Raw genomic sequence first — 18723 nt, forward strand, 5'->3', positions numbered from 1 at the left:
AACAAAGACCTGGCACAGCCAAAAATAAATAAACAAACAAATTCACTGTTGCTTCAGAAATGTACTATTGACAAAGTTTGAGCAAACAGAACAGGAAAAATCCTTATTGCTTTTCTTATTTCAATACTGTCAGCTTTCAAATAAGAAACAGGTTGAGGAAAGAGTAACATGGAAACTCATATTACCATATGTAAAATAGCTAGCAAATGGGAATTTGCTGTATGGCTCAGGAAACTCAAACAAGGGCTCTGTATCAACCTAGAGAGGTGGGATAGGGAAGGAGATGGGAGGGAGGTTCAAAAGGGAGGTGATAGTGTATACCTATGGCTGATTCATGTTGAGGTTTGACAGAAAACAGCAAAATTCTGAAAAGCAATTATTCTTCAATAAAAAAATTAATTAAAAAAGAAATAGATTGAAAAATATCTTAGAAGTTTTTAAATTGTAAAAGTGTGTATGGTTTCTTTCAGAATTTAAATAAAAATGGAAGGATATTGGGACTTCCCTGGCAGTCAAGTTGAGCTTCCGAACTTCCAATGCAGAGAGGGATGCAGGTTTGATTACCGGTCAGGGAATAAGATCCCACATGCTGCACAGCACCACCAAAACATTTTTTTTTCTTTTAATGAAAGACACTAAGCACTGAAAGCCTTTGAGACACTCCATGTGGGATCTCCTCAGTAAATAGGCTACTGCCTTCATCACTCTGGCCTGAAGCTCAGGCTCTGTGCTGTCTCCCCAGGAGAGCGTTCTCAGGAATGTGTGGATTTGTCTTTGAAGGTACTCATAGTTTTCACTGCTGTATGTAACCATGGCAGGTTGCCATATACTTGATATGTACTTAATAAATGTTTATGAAATGAATAGAAGAAAAGAAGGGAGGAAGTTACACAATAGTCTCTGCACAGACCTGGTGTGTTTTTGAGAGAAGTTTCAGGAAGAAGCAGAAGTCACATTTTTCTACTTAATCTGAGCTCTGGGAAATGCCACAGTGAGGTAAAATATGAACTATGCGCTACAAGGGTGCAATTAGGCTGAGCGCGAGTGCATCATGCAAGAAATGATGCCCTCAGGTCTTCATCCCTTCAAGACTGCCTGAAGATGTGAAGGAATTATAGTATAATGATTATTAAATGCTTATTCTATTTTTTCTAGGGCTTTCCAGGTGGCACCAGTGGTAAAGAACGCGCCTGCCAATGCAGGAGACCCAAGAGACGTGGGTTTGATCCCTGGGATGGGAAGATCCCCTGGAGGAGGAAACGGCAGCCCACTCCAGTGTTCTTGGCTGGAGAATCCCATGGACAGAGGAGCCTGGTGGGCTACAGTCCATAGGGTTGCAGAGAGTAGGACATGACTGAAGCAACTTAGCACACATTTTTGCTAACCTTTTCTAAAAAACTCTTTAACTTTATAGCATCATGAAAGAGGAGCTTTGTCTTTTGCCAAAATTTTCCAACTAATATTTATTATTTTCCATGAATAAGAGGCACTCTTCCAAAATAATATGACCTTCAAAATATTCCCATTAAGTAATATTATTGTTCTTAACTTACAGATAAGAAAAATTTTCCCAAGGTACCACATGAAGTAGATGGTGGTACTATTTTGGAATGCAGCAGGCCACTAGATCTTATTCCTATTTAACAACCTAAAGCTAAAGTCAGTTACATTATGGCCCGAAACTGAAAAGTAGAAAGGGGAAGAGCTGGCTTCCAGTCTTCTAGGTAAAGAAGCAACACACACAGACACTCAAGAATAAGTCTGTCGTTTCAGGCCGTTAATTTACAGGATTCACTGAAAGGAAGGGAAAAAAGAAAAATTGAAAAGCTTCATTAGTAAATTACTTGTCATAATAAAATTGTTGACCATCATCAGACCTTTTATTAGGAACACCAATAGCAAATGATTTTGTTCCCTATCTGGTTTATATGCTGAGTTAAAGTATAACATCTAAATGTTATTTTTGTTTAAAATTTGAATTTTAAAGGCCAGAAGTTTGTGCCCTTATTTTAGTGAATTATTTTGCGGTTACCGGTTAGATGCCTTGTGACAAGGAATATAAGAGCTATTTAAAAGAGACCTGTACAATTTAGGCAGAATAATTGCAGTCCTGCATGCAGCCTGCATCTTAGGGTATTCTGAGGCATCTGATGGCATTGCACCTGGTTCCTGAGGTTTACATGTTGAAAGCCTTTCAGGCTTTCTTTTAAAATAGGTATTTAAAGGCATTAATTCTCTCTTGAAGCAAACAAAGGAAAGAGCTATCTCCAGAATCTTGCTGGACTTCTGCTTATCTATGAAAGCCAAAATTTTCAAGAGGGCACCTCAGAGTCTCTGGTTCTCCAAAGACAGCTGATTCTCTGATGCAATTGTTATAAATCATTAAATCATTTCCACTGAGGCAAACCATTATTTTTTATTATATTTTATAAAATATATTATAAAATTATATTTTATTAAAGTAATGTTTTGATATTGTATGAACATGCACATGGTAAACAGTCAAAGAGCATAAAAGAATATCCAGTTAAATGTTAGTCTCTCCTCCCACCCCACCCAGAGTCTCTTGGCTTCCCTCCACAGAGAGAAACACGCTGCTTTAATGTGCAAACATATTCGTAGCCATTATAGAGATTTCTACATGATAACTTCATCTCTTTTAATAGTCTACAAATATTTTTTTAATGAACATAAAAACAATTATACTTTTAGAGCTGGCTGTACTTTGAAGGAGGTAAACAGAGAGAGGCAAGAGAGGATCTGGGGATGAAAGCAGCAGCCTGATTTAGATGGGATCACCAGAGAAGACTTTTCAAAGATGGTGACTTCCCTGGTGGTCCAGTGGCTAAGACTCTGAGTTCCCAATGCAGGGAGTCCAGGTTTGCTCTTTGGTCAGGGAACTAGATCCCATGTGCCACACTAAGAATTTCCTACATGCAACATCAAAGATACCATGTATGGCTAATAAGACCAGGCAGAGCCAAATAAATAAAAATAAACTAAAAAAAAAGAAGCTGACATTCGAGTTATCATGAAAAAGAGACAGAGAGCAAAGTGAAAGAGTGGAGCGTGTTCCCCTGGAAGGTATCTCCACAGTTGGAAAAACCAAGGAGAAGTGAAAGTGTTTGGTATTGGAGGGACAAAATGTCAATGTGATGAGAGAGGAGGAGGGTGGTAGGCTGAGAAACAGGTAGTCTTTTCCACCAGGATAAAGAGTTTAGATTTTATTCCAAGTGCCATGGAAGCACTGAAGAGTTTTCAGAAGGGAGGTGAAATGCCTGGTTTACATTTCTAAACGTTCACGCTGGTAGATTGTTTCCAAAGATGGCCACACCATTGTTTCGTCCCACATACCCTCTGCAAATGTGACTTTGCCACTCCTCCCACCTGTTTTCCCTCCTTTGAAGTGTGGGCAGGTTCTGTAGCTTGCTTTAACCAATAGAATGCAGCAAAAGGGTCAGTGACACTGTGTGACATCTGAGATTGGGTCATAAAGGACCATGTTACTTCTTTTTTTCACTTGCTTGGTGCCTTGAGCCACTTTGAAAAGAAGCCCAGGCTAGCTTCCTGGAGAGGCCCATGACAGGCCTTGAAAGATGCCAGAGCACAGGAGTAAAGAGACCCAGCATTCCAGCCATCCATCTGAGGGGCCAGGCATGTGGGTGACACCCTCTTAGATCCTCTAGCCCCAGTTGCAGCCACATGAGTAAGTTCAGCTCACTCTCTGCATGAAACACAGGCTTGTTATTCTGGCTGAACCGTGCCAGGCAACCCACATAATCATGAGCAAATATTGATAAAAATAGTTGGCTTTTTAAAGCTATTAACACCTGGGTTGGTTTGTTACACAGCAGCCAATAACTAATGTACATATTCTGGCTGATGTGGGAAAAATGGATTGTAGGTTTCAGGATGGAAACATAAATAACAGATCACTTTAGCAGTTCATAAATGAAATGAATAGAGAAGTGGAAAATGAGGGAAGTGGATAAATTTTATATAAATTTTGGAGGTAAAATAGATCAGAATTTATTGAAAGCTTAATTAACATGAATGTTCAGTGAAATGATTACCACCAGATATTTGATTTGAGTAACTAGATGTATGGTAATGCCATTTATTAAAAAATTAAGACCCAGATAGGAGCAGGATTGAGGGATGGGAGGTGAATGAAGGCCCTTGATTTCTAACATTCTAGTTACCATATATTGCCACAGGGAAAGCTACCTTAATATTGTAATTAATTTTGGCCATTTTTTAGATGTTTATCATGTTGTCTTTGGTATAAATCATGAATTTTTCCAACTACAAGCCATGAATGAACTAAAGATGACATTTGTAAAAGTTCCAAACTAGTGAGACAGAATGGCTGCGTATCAACTTCCATAAAAAGTTAACTTTCTATTCACTTGGACTTTTAAGGACAAGCTTCTGACATCAGAGGTGCCATAACGTGAGAGCAGAAAGCTCTGGACAGTAGAGTCAGCCAAACAGAGCCAAACAGCTCCATGTTTGTAGATCAGTTTGGATTTGACAACCCCTGCCTTGGCTGGGACAGTTACCCTAACTGCAATGATACACACAATCAAATTCTCCAAGACAAATGCCCTTATTTAAAATCCTCAAGAATGAAGGAGTCTCCAGGATGGTGCAGCAGGAAGGCTCTGAGCTCACCTCCTCTCAGTTCAGTTCAGTTCAATTGCTCACTTGTGTCCGACTCTTTGTGACCCCATGAACCGCAGCATACCCAGGCCTCCCTATCCATCACCAACTGCCAGAGTCTACCCAAACCCATGTCCATTGAGTTGGTGATGCCTTCTAACCATCTCATCCTCTGTCGTCCCCTTCTCCTCATGCCCTCAATCTTTCCCAGCATCAGGGTCTTTTGAAATGAGTCAGCTCTTCGCACCAGGTGGCCAAAGTATTGGAGTTTCAGCTTCAACATCAGTCCCTCCAATGAATACCCAGGACTGATCTCCTTTAGGATGGACTGGTTGAATCTCCTTGCAGTCCAAGGGACTCTCAAGAGTCTTCTCCAACATCATAGTTCAAAAGCATCGATTCTTCCATGCTCAGCTTTCTTTATAGTCCAACTCTCACATCCATACATGACCACTGGAAAAACCATAGCCTGGATGAGACGGACCTTTGTGGACAAAGTAATGTTTCTGCTTTTTAATATGTTGTCTAGGTTGGTCATAACTTTCCTTCCAAGGAGTAAGCGTCTTTTAATTTCATGGCTGCAATCACCATCTGCAGTGATTTTGGGGCCCCCAAAAATAAAGTCTGACACTGTTTCCACTGTTTCCCCATCTATTTGCATGAAGTGATGGGACCAGATGCCATGATCTTAGTTTTCTGAATGGTGAGCTTTAAGCCAACTTTTTCCACTCTCTTCTTTCACTTTCATCAAGAGGCTCTTTAGTTCTTTGCTTTCTGCCACAAGGGTGGTGTCATCTGCATATCTGAGGTTATTGATGTTTCTCCCAGCAATCTTGATCCCAGCTTGTGCTTCATCCAGCCCAGCGTTTCTCATGAAGTACTCTGCATATAAGTTAAATAAGCAGGGTGACAATATACAGCCTTGATGTACTTCCTTTTCCTATTTGGAACCAGTCTGTTGTTCCATATCCAGTTCTAACTATTGCTTCCTGACCTGCATACAGGTTTCTCAAGAGGCAGGTCAGGTGCTCTGGTATTCCCATCTCCTTCAGAATTTTCCACAGTTTATCGTGATCCACACAGTCAAAGGCTTTGGCACAGTCAATAAAGTAGAAATAGATGTTTTTCTGGAACTCTCTTGCTTTTTCGATGATCCAGTGGATGTTGGCAATTTGATCTCTGGTTCCTCTGCCTTTTCTAAAACCAGCTTGAACATTTGGAAGTTCACGGTTCACGTATTGCTGAAGCCTGGGTTGGAGAATTTTGAGCATTACTTTACTAGCGTGTGAGATGAATGCAATTGTGCAGTAGTTTGAGCATTCTTTGGCATTGCCTTTCTTTGGGATTGGAATGAAAACTGACCTTTTCCAGTTCTGTGGCCACTGCTGAGTTTTCCAAATTTGCTGGCATAATGAGTGCAGCACTTTCACAGCATCATCTTTCAGGATTTGAAATAGCTCAATTGGAATTCCATCACCTCCACTAGCTTTGTTTATCGTGATGCTTCCTAAGGCCCATTTGACTTCACATTCCAGAATATCTGGCTCTAGGTGAGTGTGAGTAATCACACCATTGTGTTTATCTGAGTCGTGAAGATCTTTTTTTGTACAGTTCTTCTGTGTATTTTTGCCAGCTCTTCTTAATATCTTCTGCTTCTGTTATGTCCCTACCATTTCTGTCCTTTATTGTGCCCATCTTTGCATGAAATGTTCCCTTGGTATATCTAATTTTCTTGAAGAGATCTCTAGACTTTCCCATTCTGTTTTCCTCTATTTCTTTGCATTGATCGCTGAGGAAGTCTTTCTTATCTCTCCTTGCTATTCTTTGGAACTCTGCATTCAAATGGGTATATCTTTCCTTTTCTCCTTTGCTTTTTCCTTCTCTTCTTTTTACAGCTATTTGTAAGGCCTCCTCCTCTGAAGGACACACCAAAATTACAACTATTCACAGAGACAATGTTGATGAGATAGACCAGAACCTGCCAGAAAAGACCTTCCATAAGATACAAAGAAGGAATCACAAGACAGGTAGGAGGGGTAGAGTTGCAGTACAGTGGAAACCCGTAACCCTTGGGTGAGCAACCCATAAACGGGAGAGCAATTACAACTGCAGAGGTTCTCCTCAAGGGAAGAGGGAACTGAGTCCCACATCAGTCTCCCCAGCCTGAGAGTCCTGCACGGGAAAGATGAGGCCCCAAAGTGTGGCTTTGAAGGCCAGTGTTTACTTTTGGGAGACCCAGAGGGCTCTGGAAAATACAGACTCCACTCTTAAAAGGCACACATAAAGTTTCACCTGCTCTGGGACCCAGCACAGAAGCAGTAATCTGAAAGGAGCCAGGGTCAGACCCACTTGCCAGTCTTGGAGCGTCTCCCAGAGAGGCAGGAGGAAACTAGAACTCATTCTGGGAACACAGACACTGGTCGCAGCCATTTTGGGGTGCTCATTCTACCATGTGGATGTTAGTGCTGGCAAGAAATTTTGGACTCCTCCCTCTAGTTTATTAGTCTCAGAACTCTACCCGTCCCCCCTCATTAGCCTGAGGCACCAGTACTGGGATGTTAGGCCCAGCAACTACCTGGGGCTGTGTCCCCGCCCACCAGCAGTCAGGCTGTCTTAAGAGCCCCTGAACCCACAGCTTCCCAGGACATGATCCTGTCCAACAGAGGACCCAGGTCTTGGCCCCATACACCAGTCACAGGAGCTCAATCTGGGACTCTCAGGGCCCTGCAGCCAGAGACTCCCAGACCTCGCTCCACTCACTGGTAGGCGGACAAAGACCCAGGAACACCAGAGTCCTGCAGCCTGCCATGGCAGGACCTGGTCAACCCACCAGCAGTCCAATACTAGCTCTGGGACCTCTGAGCCCTGTAGCTAAAGACCCCAGGACCTGGATTGGCTCACTGTAGTGAGAACCAGTCCTGGGATTTCCTAGACCCCAACCCCATCCACCAGAGTGTGGACATAAGGCCTAGGACCACAGTCCCATAGCCTGCCTCCTCAGGACATGGCCAACACACCAGCCCCAGGACACCTGGACTCCAGACTCTAGCCTTGCCCACCAGCAGGCCAACTCCAGCTCTGGGACACCTTGGGTCCCCAATCCAGGGTCCTGGGATCCAGGACCACCATCTCCTGTGGGCTGACAACAGCTTTGGGACCTCCCAGGGCTCCACAGCCAGAGCATCTGGGAACTGGTGCTACCCACCCAGGAGCTGGCACTAGCCCTGGGCCCACTCACCATCAGGCTAGTATCAGCTCTGAGATACCTGACTCCTTAGCCAGCCACTCCAGGATTCAGCCCTACTTAACCAGTGGCCAGCACCAGCTTTGGGATGTGTTAGCCCCCATGTCAGGAACTGGCCCCTCCCACCAGCACTGAATCTGGGGATATTAGCCCCACAACCACCCATCCCAGAATCCAACTTTGCCATTGGTGTGCCTGCATTAGCCCCAAGACTTACTGGGGTTCTCCAGCCAGTTCATGAGCCAGACCCTATATAAGGCAGGGCCTGACCATCAAGCAGACTGGAAGCCAGCCATGCCTACCAGACCGCCCCTAGTAATCAGCCCACCACAAAAGGGGGAATCCCTAGACCATGTAGCCTGGTGGCCAGAGGGGAGTGCACTGCTTGGACACATAAGAAATCTCCTAAAAAGGCCAATTCTCCAAGGTCAGGAAACAAAACCAACCTAGAAGGTACGTAGAAGTAAACCCAGCAAAGTAGGCAGAATGAGGCAATAGAGAACATGTTCTAAATGAAGGAACAAGTTAAAACCCCAGAAGGAGAACATAAGTGAAGTGGAGATAGGCGATCTACCTGAGAAAGAGTTCAAGGTAATGATGTTAAAGATTATCAAAGAACTCGGGAGGAGAATGGATGGACAGAGTGAGAAGTCAGATTTTAACAAAGAGTTAGAAAATAAAAGAGAAGCACCAGAGATGAAAAATATAATAACCGAAATGAAAAATACATTAGAAGGGAGACTTCCCTGGTAGTCTAGTGGTTAAGACACCCAGCTTCCACTGCAGGGGGGCTGGGTTCAGTCCCTGATCGGGGAACTAAGATCCCACATGCTATGAGGTGAGGAGAGAAAAAAAAAAAATTAGAAGGAATCAGTAGTAGTATAGATAACCCAGAGGAACATAACACTGAGCTGGAAGATAGAGTAATAGAAATCATTGAAGCTGAGCCAAAAAAAAAAAAAAAAAAAAGGATAAAAAGAAATGAAGAAAAAAAAAGAAATGAAGACAGTTCAAGAGACTTCTGGGACAACATCAAGTATGTTAATACTCTCATTATAGGGGTCCCAGAAGGAGGAGAGAGAAAGAGAAAAGGGAGAGAACATATTTGAATAAAAAGAGCAATAAACTTCCCTAACCTGGGACAGGAATAGATATCCAAGTCTGGGAATTACAGAGTCCCAAACAGAATCAATCCAAAGACAAATATTGTATAACATCACTTATATGTGGAATCCAAAAAATAAAACAAATGAATGAATATAACAAACCAGAAACAGACTCACAGATACAGAGAACAAACTAGTGGTTACTGGGGTCAGGAATGGGGGAGTGGCAAGATGGAGTACAGGATTAAGAGGTACAAACTATTAATACTACATATAAAATAAATAAATTACAAGGATATATTATACAGCACAGGGAACAGAGTGAATGAATATTTTGTAATAACTTTACATGGCGCATAAACTATAAAAATTTTGAATCACTATGTTGTACACCTATTGGTGAATTCAGAAGTTATGTCATATTCAGAGGATCCCAGGAAAGGTGTCTCAGGATATTTCAAGAGATAAAGCTTCGTTCGAAAGGGAACTTGGGTTTTACTTCTCTCTGTCCTCACCTTTCTTTCTGCATGAAAACTGGCTTTCTGTGCTTCTCCCACCAGATGGCAGGAGATGGCTGCCTCACCTTTCAGGCCCAGTGATAGTGGGCTCAGGTTCTGGATCTAGACTATCCAGGTTCAAATCCTGGCTCCAACACTAACCAGCTGTGTGACTTGGATCAAGAAATTTAACCTCTCTGTGCCTTGATTTCCTCATCTCTCAACTGTTGTTAATGTTATATACCTCAATAGGATTGTGCTTAGTTGTTCAATTGTGTCTGACTCTTTGCAACCCCATGGACTGTAGCCCCCCAGGCTCCTCTGTCCATGGGGATTCTCCAAGCAAGAATACTAGAGTGGGCTGCCATGCCCTCCTCCAGAGGATCTTTCCAACCCAGGGATCGAACCTAGGTCTCCCGCATTGCAGGCAGATTCTTTACTATCTGAGCTACCAGGGAAGCCTTGCCTTTATATGGTTTTTCCTGTGGTCATGTATGGATGTGAGGGTTGGACTGTGAAGAAGGCTGAGCGCCGCCGAAGAATTGATGCTTTTGAACTGTGGTGTTGGAGAAGACTCCTGAGAGTCCCTTGGACTGCAAGGAGATCCAACCAGTCCATTCTGAAGGAGATCAGCCCTGGGATTTCTTTGGAAGGAATGATGCTAAGCTGAAACTCTAGTACTTTGGCCACCTCATGCGAAGAGTTGACTCATTGGAAAAGACTCTGATGCTGCAAGGGATTGGGGGCAGGCGGAGAAGGGGATGACAGAGGATGAGATGGCTGGATGGCATCACTGATTCAATGGACGTGAGTCTCAGTGAACTCCGGGAGTTGGTGATGGACAGGGAGGCCTGGTGTGCTGCGATTCATGGGGTCGCAAAGAGTCGGACACGACTGAGCGACTGATCTGATCTGATATAAGTTTTAACTATTATCTTTGATTCCTAGGCAAGAAAATCTGGTTGGGGGACTTCCTGGCAGTCTAGTGGGTAAGACTCTGCCTGCCAATGCAGGGGTATGGGTTTGATCCCTGGTCAGGGAACTAAGGTCCTATATGCAGCGAGGTGTGCCCAGAATTCAACGGGAATTTGCTGTATGGGTCAGGAAACTCAAACAGGGGCTCTGTATCAACCTAGAGGGGTAGGATGGGGAAGGAGATGGGAGGGATAATATATGTATACCTATGGCTGATTCATGTTGGGTTTGACAGAAAACAGCAAAATTCTGTAAAGCAATTATCCTTCAATAAAATATAAATTAATTAAGACAAACAAAAAAAAGAGGCACTTGACTGTCAAAGTTTTATAAGTTGGGAAATTGATTACATGATTTACCCATGGTCACACACTCATTTTTCTACTGGGTAGTTGATCTTTATCATAATGATTAACAGAATCTCCTTATACATATATATAAAAAAATCTTACTGAGTTTGGGCCAGTGGTCCACTCCTAATGGCCCAATCATACTTCACACAGTACTATATACTGCTACTCCTTCAGGGCACATATCTCAGCTATAATTGAGCATTTGATTGAGGACTGTATTTACCACTAGACCTCAGGACCACTGCTTGTGCTCACTGTTTTGTTCTCAGCGCCTAACACAGCAGTCAGAATCTCTACGTACACCATTTACGTTGTATTTTCTGTGCACTATGGTAGCCCGATGGTGGTCCAGTTTCAACAAATATGCTGAGTGAACGGTCCAACCCATTAGGGCGGAGGGTGTAGCTAGTGGCTGCAAAGGCCTACCTTCATGAATGGGGAGGCAGTTCTGAGCAAAAGGAGATAAGCTCAACAGAAACTTCCAAATAGACCTACTATTTGCTTCACGTGGCCAGGCACAGGGAATACAAAGTCAAACAAATGTCAGGCAGAGATTGTGGGTGGCATAATCCCCTGCCACTCTGTCCTTTCGTTTGATATCCCTAAGTGTTCTTGAGGATCAACACAGCCACTGAAGGAAGCCCAGGCACAGAGGCTGACTCATGATTGTTTACCCTGGGTATGATAATCACCCCCTCATTTCTGGGATCCAGTTGTGATCAATGACATGTAAGGAGAAATCAATTTAAGGGGCAGCTGAGAAGAGTTTGTTCCCAAATTAAAACACAATGGGAAGCGCTGTCCCTTTTTCCTGGTTAGATGTCAAGCCAAAACAAAAGCCAGTAATGAGGTGGTACAGTAGCATAATAAAGAATCTAGGCCCAGATATTTTATTATGTAAGTTTTTACATGTTTAAACTGCTCTAGACAAGCATGCTCTTTCTTGCAGCCAAACACTTTTTAACTGATAAACACAGTCCCTTTACCTTCATAACTGAAAGTGAGCAAGAGAGACAAATCAGATAATCAGTAGCTTAAGATCAGAAACTCAGAAGGATGCCCACTACCAACACTCCTCTTCCACAGGGTACTGTAAGTGTTTAATTGCCTCATAAGATAGGAAAAAAGACAACAGGATTGTGACACTAAAAGCATGTACTATCCATAAAAGAAAAAATACAAAATTAAAAACTTTTTCTCAGCAAAGAGTCTGTTAAGAGAACGAGTGGAGTAAAATATTCATAAACCACATATCTGACATGGGACTTAACATCTAGAATATGTAAAGAATTTTCAAAACTCAACAGTAAAAAAAATTCCAGTTAGGAAATAGGCAAAAGACATGAAGACATGTTTCACCAAAGAGGCCGGGGTGCCAGATAAGCACATGAAAAGATGTGCAGACTTTCAACTTCCAGTATTGACCAAAATGAGCAATCCAAAGGGAAAGAGGCAAGGCATCTTTTTGTATACCTTTTAGAAGACAGAAGTCATTCCTCTGGCCACATCCATGTGAATCTACAAGAAAGGTGATGTTGTAGACATCAAGGGAATGAACCTTGTTCAAAAAGGGAATGCCCCACAAAGGTTCCCAATGGCAAAACTGGAACAGTCATGCTGAGTGTTACCCAGCATGCTGTTGGCATTATTGTAAATAAACAGGTTAATGGCAAGATTCTTGCCGATAGAATTAATGTATGTATTGAACATATTATGCAACCCATGAGTTGAGATAGCTTCTTGAAGTATGTGAAGGAAAACGATCAGAAAAAGAAGGAAGCCAAAGAAAAGGGTATTTAGGTTCCACTGAAGTTTCAGCCTGCTTCACCCAGAGAGGCATACTTTGTGGGAAGCAATGGAAAGGAACCTGAGCTGCTGGAACCCATTTGTTATGAATTCAAAACTCAGGGTCTATTTGCAAACGTAAGATGAATAAAGAAGATGTGGTACATAGATACAACAGAACATTACTCAGCCACAGAAAGGAATGAAATTGGGTCATTTGTAGAGATATGGATAGACCTAGAGTCTGTCATTAGCAGAGTGAAGTAAGTCACAAAAACAGATATCGTATATTAACACATATATATGAAATCTAGAAAAATGGTTCACATGAACCTACTTGCAGAGCATGAATAGAAACACAGACATAGCAACACAAGGTGGGGAAGGGGAGGGTGGGACGAGCTAGGAGAGTGGCACTGACATATACTCACTACCCCGCATAAAACAGATCAATAGTGGGGAGCTGCTGCATAACACAAGAAGCTCAGCTCAGGGCTCTGTGATGACCTAGAGGGGTGGGGTGGAGAGGGTGGGAGGGAGGCTCGAGAGGGAGGGGATATATGTGTACACATAGCTGATTCACTTCGTTGTACAGCAGAAAGTAACACAACAGTGTAAAGCAATTATATTCCAATTTAAAAAACATTTAGGTTTTTCAGGGTGGATGTGACCAGCATAGGGATAGGAAAATGTAACAAAACAGAGCACCTAAAACTGACCCATAGATATTTGGAAACCATTATAAGATAGCTCTGGCACTGCGAATGAGAGGAGAAATTGAATTTCAGATGGAATGTGAAAAGCAAAACTTTATAACTTTCAGAAGAAAATATGGGAAAATGTTTTTATATCCTTGGAGCCAAGAAGGATTTCTCAAAACCCATAAATTAGGGCAAAAGACATGAGAAATTAACAGAAGAGAAAACAAGAAGAGTTAGCAAACATTAAAGATGAACAATTATACCTATAATTGGAGAAATGCAAATCACAGTATTTGATTTACAAATTTGTATTTGAAATACACATCACAGTAAGAAATCATTTCACACCCACAGGAAAAACAAGCACTGGCAGAGATGTAGAGCCAGGGGACTTTCATACACCACTGCAGGAATTAAAATTGGTACAACTGATTCAGAAAACCATTGGCATTACCTAGTCTGTAAATTTGAACATACTCGTACCTTAAGACTCAACCATTCCACTTCCAAATATGTATCTTAAAAACTCCTGCACACATACCTCAGAAGAAATATTTAGGAATGTTCATAGCAACACTGCAAAAGCAAAAACTGGGACAATGTCCAACACACTGTCTGAAAGTAACCTGGGTAAATAAACTATGATATCTTCTCTCAATGAAATACCACCTAACAGAGGAACTGAAGAGTTGAATCTCAGAAACAGAATGCTAAGTGAAAAAAAGCAAGCTGAATCGGAATGGTGAAGAATGATTCCACTTAGAAAAAAGTTCAAAAACAGGCAAAACTGAACAGTGTAGTATTTAGGGCTACATATATTTGTGGTAAGAGAATTACTAACACAGAATTATGGATGGCCGTTTCCTTTGTAAGACAAAGAGGGTATGATTGTAGAGGGGGCATGTATGAATTTTCTTGAGTGGGAAGCCTTAGCCAGGGCAGTTTCAGGAATGGAAGGCAGAACGGTGGTTTGAAGGACCAATTGCAGCTAGTGATACAAAAGAAATCTAGTGTGGTCAGCTCGTTAAAGAAATGTTGCTGGTAATAGGAGCCAATTAGTTGGTTAGATGGCAATGGCACCCCACTCCAGTACTCTTGCCTGGAAAATCCCATGGACAGAGGAGCCTGGTAGGCTGCAGTCCATGGGGTCGCCAAGAGTCAGACACGACTAAGTGACTTCACTTTCACTTTTCACTTTCATGCACTGGAGAAGGAAATGGCAACCCACTCCAGTGTTCTTGCCTGGAGAATCCCAGGGACGGGGGAGCCTGGGGGGCTGCCGTCTCTGGGGTTGCACAGAGTCGGACACGACTGAAGTGACTTAGCAGCAGCAGCATCAGCAGCAGTTGGTTAGATGGCATCACTGACTCAATAGATTTGAACTACAGCAAACTCCAGGAAATAGTAGAGAACAGGGAAGCCTGGCGTGCAGCAGTCCATGAGTTTGCAAAGAGTGGTACACGACTTAGCAACTGAACAAGAACAATACTCTAACAAAGTAGTGAAAGCTATCATTGGTAGAGCCAAATTTTTCCTCAGGAAGCAGAAGGAGAAGGTAGTGAGGTGGATGTGTGAGGTTGGCTGTGATGGAACCGGACAGAGGGGCAGAACAAAGTTGTAGGCTGCCAGCCTTCCTCACACACAGGGAGCTTCAGGATTCTCCTTTCATGAGATGCCCAAAGACCGTGTGTCCACTTGGCAATAAGCAAGCATGATCTCCAAACAGCTCACCCACTGTCTGCTTTGGCTCTCATGAGGCCCCTCTGCCAGGAATTCCCATTAATTAAGTGAACTCCAGGAGTTGGTGATGGACAGGGAGGCCTGGTGTGCTGCGATTCATGGGATCACAAAGAGTCAGACACGACTGAGCGACTGAACTGAACTGAACTGAAGGTCTGGGAAGAACTGCAGACCAGTCAGCTCCCAGGAGCATTCGAATGTCTTACAGACTGGATTCTGTTCCTTTCAGCAGGATTAATGTGTGATTGCTCTGACTGCCCACGAATGCAACTTCAAACTCCATCTCATCTCCACTCTGTGGTGATCTCATAAAAGCCTCCTGGAGGAATGGAGCACTCTGTATCTCTGGATGTTTATTCAATGGACTAGCTTGGAAAAGCCTTTAATCTGGAAAAGTGTAAGAAAGAAACAGTCACACTGAAAGGTAACAGGTACTTTGACCTTGGGGGATCACCTAGCCCTCACTGGTGACCTACCTGGAGAGAAATTCAGAGCTGATGGGCAAGGAAAAGAAATGTATTCTTCTAATAGCTCGTGATGGGGAATGACAGGGATGGGGACAAATCTGAAGAAGGCCAAAGGACTTCAGAAGAGAGATTTCACATCCTGCCGAGTAAAATTCTAGTTATGACTTTGGGATTGGGGAAGTTCAGAAGTTGGAAGAAAATCAGGCACTTACTCTTCCCAGGTGTGCCGTAGTACTGTTTAGATTCATTCTCATTGATGTTTCCTGAAGGAGAGAGGGAGACACATATCTTAAGAAAACATAGGAGATCATCACGTTTCTTTTCCCCAGGTCTATTTCAGAGGGAATACGAAAAAAAAAATCCGGCTAAAATTAAGCTCAGGTAAGCCGGAAACTCCATTCTGGGGTTTCACCTCCCTCTCCATCTCCCTGTGTTCAGAGAGTAGATACCTGTCACGCTTCTTCAAAAGGTTGAATGAGATCCTTCCTACTCATTCATAGATTCATTCAACAATAATTTATTGAGCGCTCGCTGTGTTCAGGGAACTCTTCTAGACACGGAAGAAGTAACTGAAAAATAGACAAAAAACAGAAGGAGTCAGTGTGTAAAGCGGGATTTGAATATAGGAGGCTGGACCGTTCAATGCTTCCTATTTCATTAAAAGATGCTTCCGAGAAGCTACTAACCGACAAGCTGTTTGGAATAAAGGCTTTCTTTCTTCTCTTCAGCTTTCTAATGAATCTGGATCTTTCATCATTGTTGTCTAGCTTCCGTTGAGACATCTCAGCTAAGTGAACTACGAATACATTGAAATACACACTTGGCCACAGGTTGAAGGATGGTTTCTCCTCCCGAATCCCCTCTCCCTCCTAACAAACCTGACAACCTGTGCTCCGAAAACCTCACCCAATTGCATGCCCTGGCTCCTCTCCCTCTTGATAAGAAGGCCTCTCGGCAGGCGCCGAAGGCGCGGCGGCTGGGCAGGGAGCTGGCTGCAGAGCGAGGCCAGCGGGAGGGCTGGGGGGCCCCACCTCGCCCCGGGCCGCCGCCGCGCCCGAACCGGCCGCTGCGGGGCGCTGCGGCCCCAGCCTCCGAGCGCGGGCGGGCGGGGCGGAGGGCCGAGCGGGCGGCGGGCGAGGCGGCTCGGCCACAGGTAACCTGCGGAGCGGCGAGCGCAGCCCGGCGAGCGGCGGCAGGAGGCGGCGGCGCTGGGAGGCGCCGAGGCCCAGGGGCCGCCGGAGCCAGCGAAAACCCGTGCCCACCGAATCCCCTCGCCTCCCACCCCGTCGTCAGCATCGGACCCTGCGGCGCGGAGAGAAAGGTACTGTGTGACCTCGCCGGGTCCTTTCCAGACCTCTCTTTCTCCAAGGGCCGGCGCCCCCTCCTCCCGGTGTGTGTGTGTGGGGCTCTGATCCGGGGAGGACGATGTCGCGGGTGGGGGCTCCCCCAGATCGCTGTTTGGGGGAGAGTCCCAGACCCAGCGCGATGCCGCCTTTCTTGCGGCCTCCGGGGAAGCCGTCGCCTGAGCTTGGGGCGGGGAGGGTGGGGGGGAGTCCTCCCCTGGGCACCTCCCTTGTCGCTTTCCTTCATTTGCTTCCCTAGAATATAGAACTTGGGGGAGGGGGCAGAGAACTTTCTTGCCTTTGCACGTCCCCTTCCTCTTGCTCCAGTGAGCTGGAAGAGTTTGTAGAAAGTGGTGGTGGTGGTCGGGGTGTGTGTTTGAGGAGAACAGGGGTCCCCAGGTATTCCGGACGCGGAAACCCGGCAGTCTTGGGGCGTAAAAGGAGGGTCTCCTCTGGTCGCCAGCGGCCCCCGCTGTCCCCGGGCCTGCGGTCGGCTTCGGAGTGACCGGACTTGGCTGGGACGTGCCTGCAGCCTGGTCCCTTCCCTCACCCCTTCGAGGACCGCAAAGGGGCGCAGGCGCCGGACCGTGGGGGCTATTCTGTCCGGGGGAGCTCCGTTCTGGCATTAAGCTCTGTAAAGAGTTAGCAAGTGGCATGTCCCAGAGCTCGAGGAAGCGAGCACGTTGTTTGGTCTGAATTGAGACATCTGTTCACCGACACTTGTCTTGGAAATTTCAGTGTGGTGCTTCCGGTAGATTTGAGGAGGGGGAGGGGAAGTGGCGTCTATTACTTGTTACCAGAGAGGAGCTTCAATTTCCTAAAGCGGGTCAAGCATGTTTTCCCTAAAGCGTGGTGAGATGGTGCAAGCGGTGGTGGAAGAAGTTCCCTTTGGGGTTATGAGACTAAGCCTTGATGCGTCTTGTTAGGTTGTGTGACTTTGGAAAATTCACTTTTTAAGCCTCGGGTAAACTGGGTGTATTTGTACATAACCTGGTAGTACTGTTGTAGAAATTAAATGTAAGTGACAAGCTTGGCATAGAACTCTTGAACGTTGGGCATCCTTTCTGTGAGCCTGTGGATGAAGATAGTCGTTTCACGTTTAGGTAACATCTACTAGGCCAATGTTAGTGGGAAGAACTTGGGCAATGAATACAAACACACCTGGGTCCATGGTGGTCCCACAGTGTACTGCTGGTCTCTGGGGGAAGGGGGTCCCATCCTTAGAATAGCAATAGCAACCTTGGTTCTCCTGGTGTCCTACCTTCTGATTACACTTGTTCATCTTCCATCATCCTTAGTAGCTGCTTAATATATTGTAAATGAAGAATTTTTAAAAAAATTAAAGATACTAATTAGAAGAGTTTTCTGCACTCTAGGTCATAAATGAGGAGGGGAGAGAGGAAGAAGGGTGGAAAAAAAATAAGAGCCCAGGAAAACAACTGATGGCACATTGGGAGATATAAACCAAAGGTGGTAACAAAATGCCGATTTGTTAACTCCTGGTTCAGTGGTGGCACCAAAAATTAACCTTCGCTTCTCACTCAGACCCATGAGCCTCTCCAGAGCCCCTCCAGATAAGTACATAATCCAAGTAAAAGCAGACAGTTTGCTTAGAGACAACTCTGCTTAGAGACGAGGCACACATCCAGCTCCCAGGGCACGCATAAGCTGAAATTCTGGGGCCGCCACTCTGAACTATAGAGTGCATTCAGAAACCAACAAACGAAGAAGGACAAATTAAAAATAAGAACAGAAGACACACCCAGGTAGCTGAAGAACCAGAGCATCCTTAGAAACTTGCAGCCCTGAGCACTCCTCCCCATGGCATTCCACTTCTCTTTTATCTCCCA

At 44.4% G+C, this 18723-nt stretch overlaps 1 protein-coding gene, 1 long non-coding RNA gene and 1 pseudogene across 4 annotated transcripts in view; 2 read left to right on the plus strand and 1 right to left on the minus strand.

Annotated features, from left to right (window-relative positions):
- Positions 1-1339: 1339 nt before the first annotated feature.
- LOC112587448 lies at positions 1340-16571 on the minus strand. 3 transcript variants are annotated; one of them, XR_006639645.1, is made up of 5 exons: positions 16437-16571; positions 16217-16326; positions 15980-16099; positions 15743-15793; positions 1340-1794 (listed from the first exon to the last, which is right to left on the minus strand). It is a non-coding gene; the product is annotated as an uncharacterized LOC112587448 (long non-coding RNA). The 3 variants fall into 3 exon arrangements; XR_006639644.1 differs by having other exon boundaries at positions 16217-16555; XR_003111947.3 differs by lacking the exon at positions 1340-1794 and adding an exon at positions 14734-15450 and having other exon boundaries at positions 16217-16555.
- LOC102416098 lies at positions 11795-12817 on the plus strand (annotated as a pseudogene).
- A 158-nt stretch (positions 16572-16729) lies between the features above and the next one.
- ANKRD6 (ankyrin repeat domain 6) overlaps positions 16730-18723 on the plus strand; it is a 185270-nt gene continuing 183276 nt past the window's right edge. The window contains exon 1 of the mRNA XM_006055343.4: positions 16730-16851. The gene's annotated coding sequence lies outside the window, so the exon portion shown is untranslated. The remainder of the gene's footprint in view (positions 16852-18723) is intronic.

The sequence above is a fragment of the Bubalus bubalis genome, chromosome 10 (assembly GCF_019923935.1).
Source record: "Bubalus bubalis isolate 160015118507 breed Murrah chromosome 10, NDDB_SH_1, whole genome shotgun sequence".
Taxonomy (NCBI): Eukaryota; Metazoa; Chordata; class Mammalia; order Artiodactyla; family Bovidae; genus Bubalus; species Bubalus bubalis.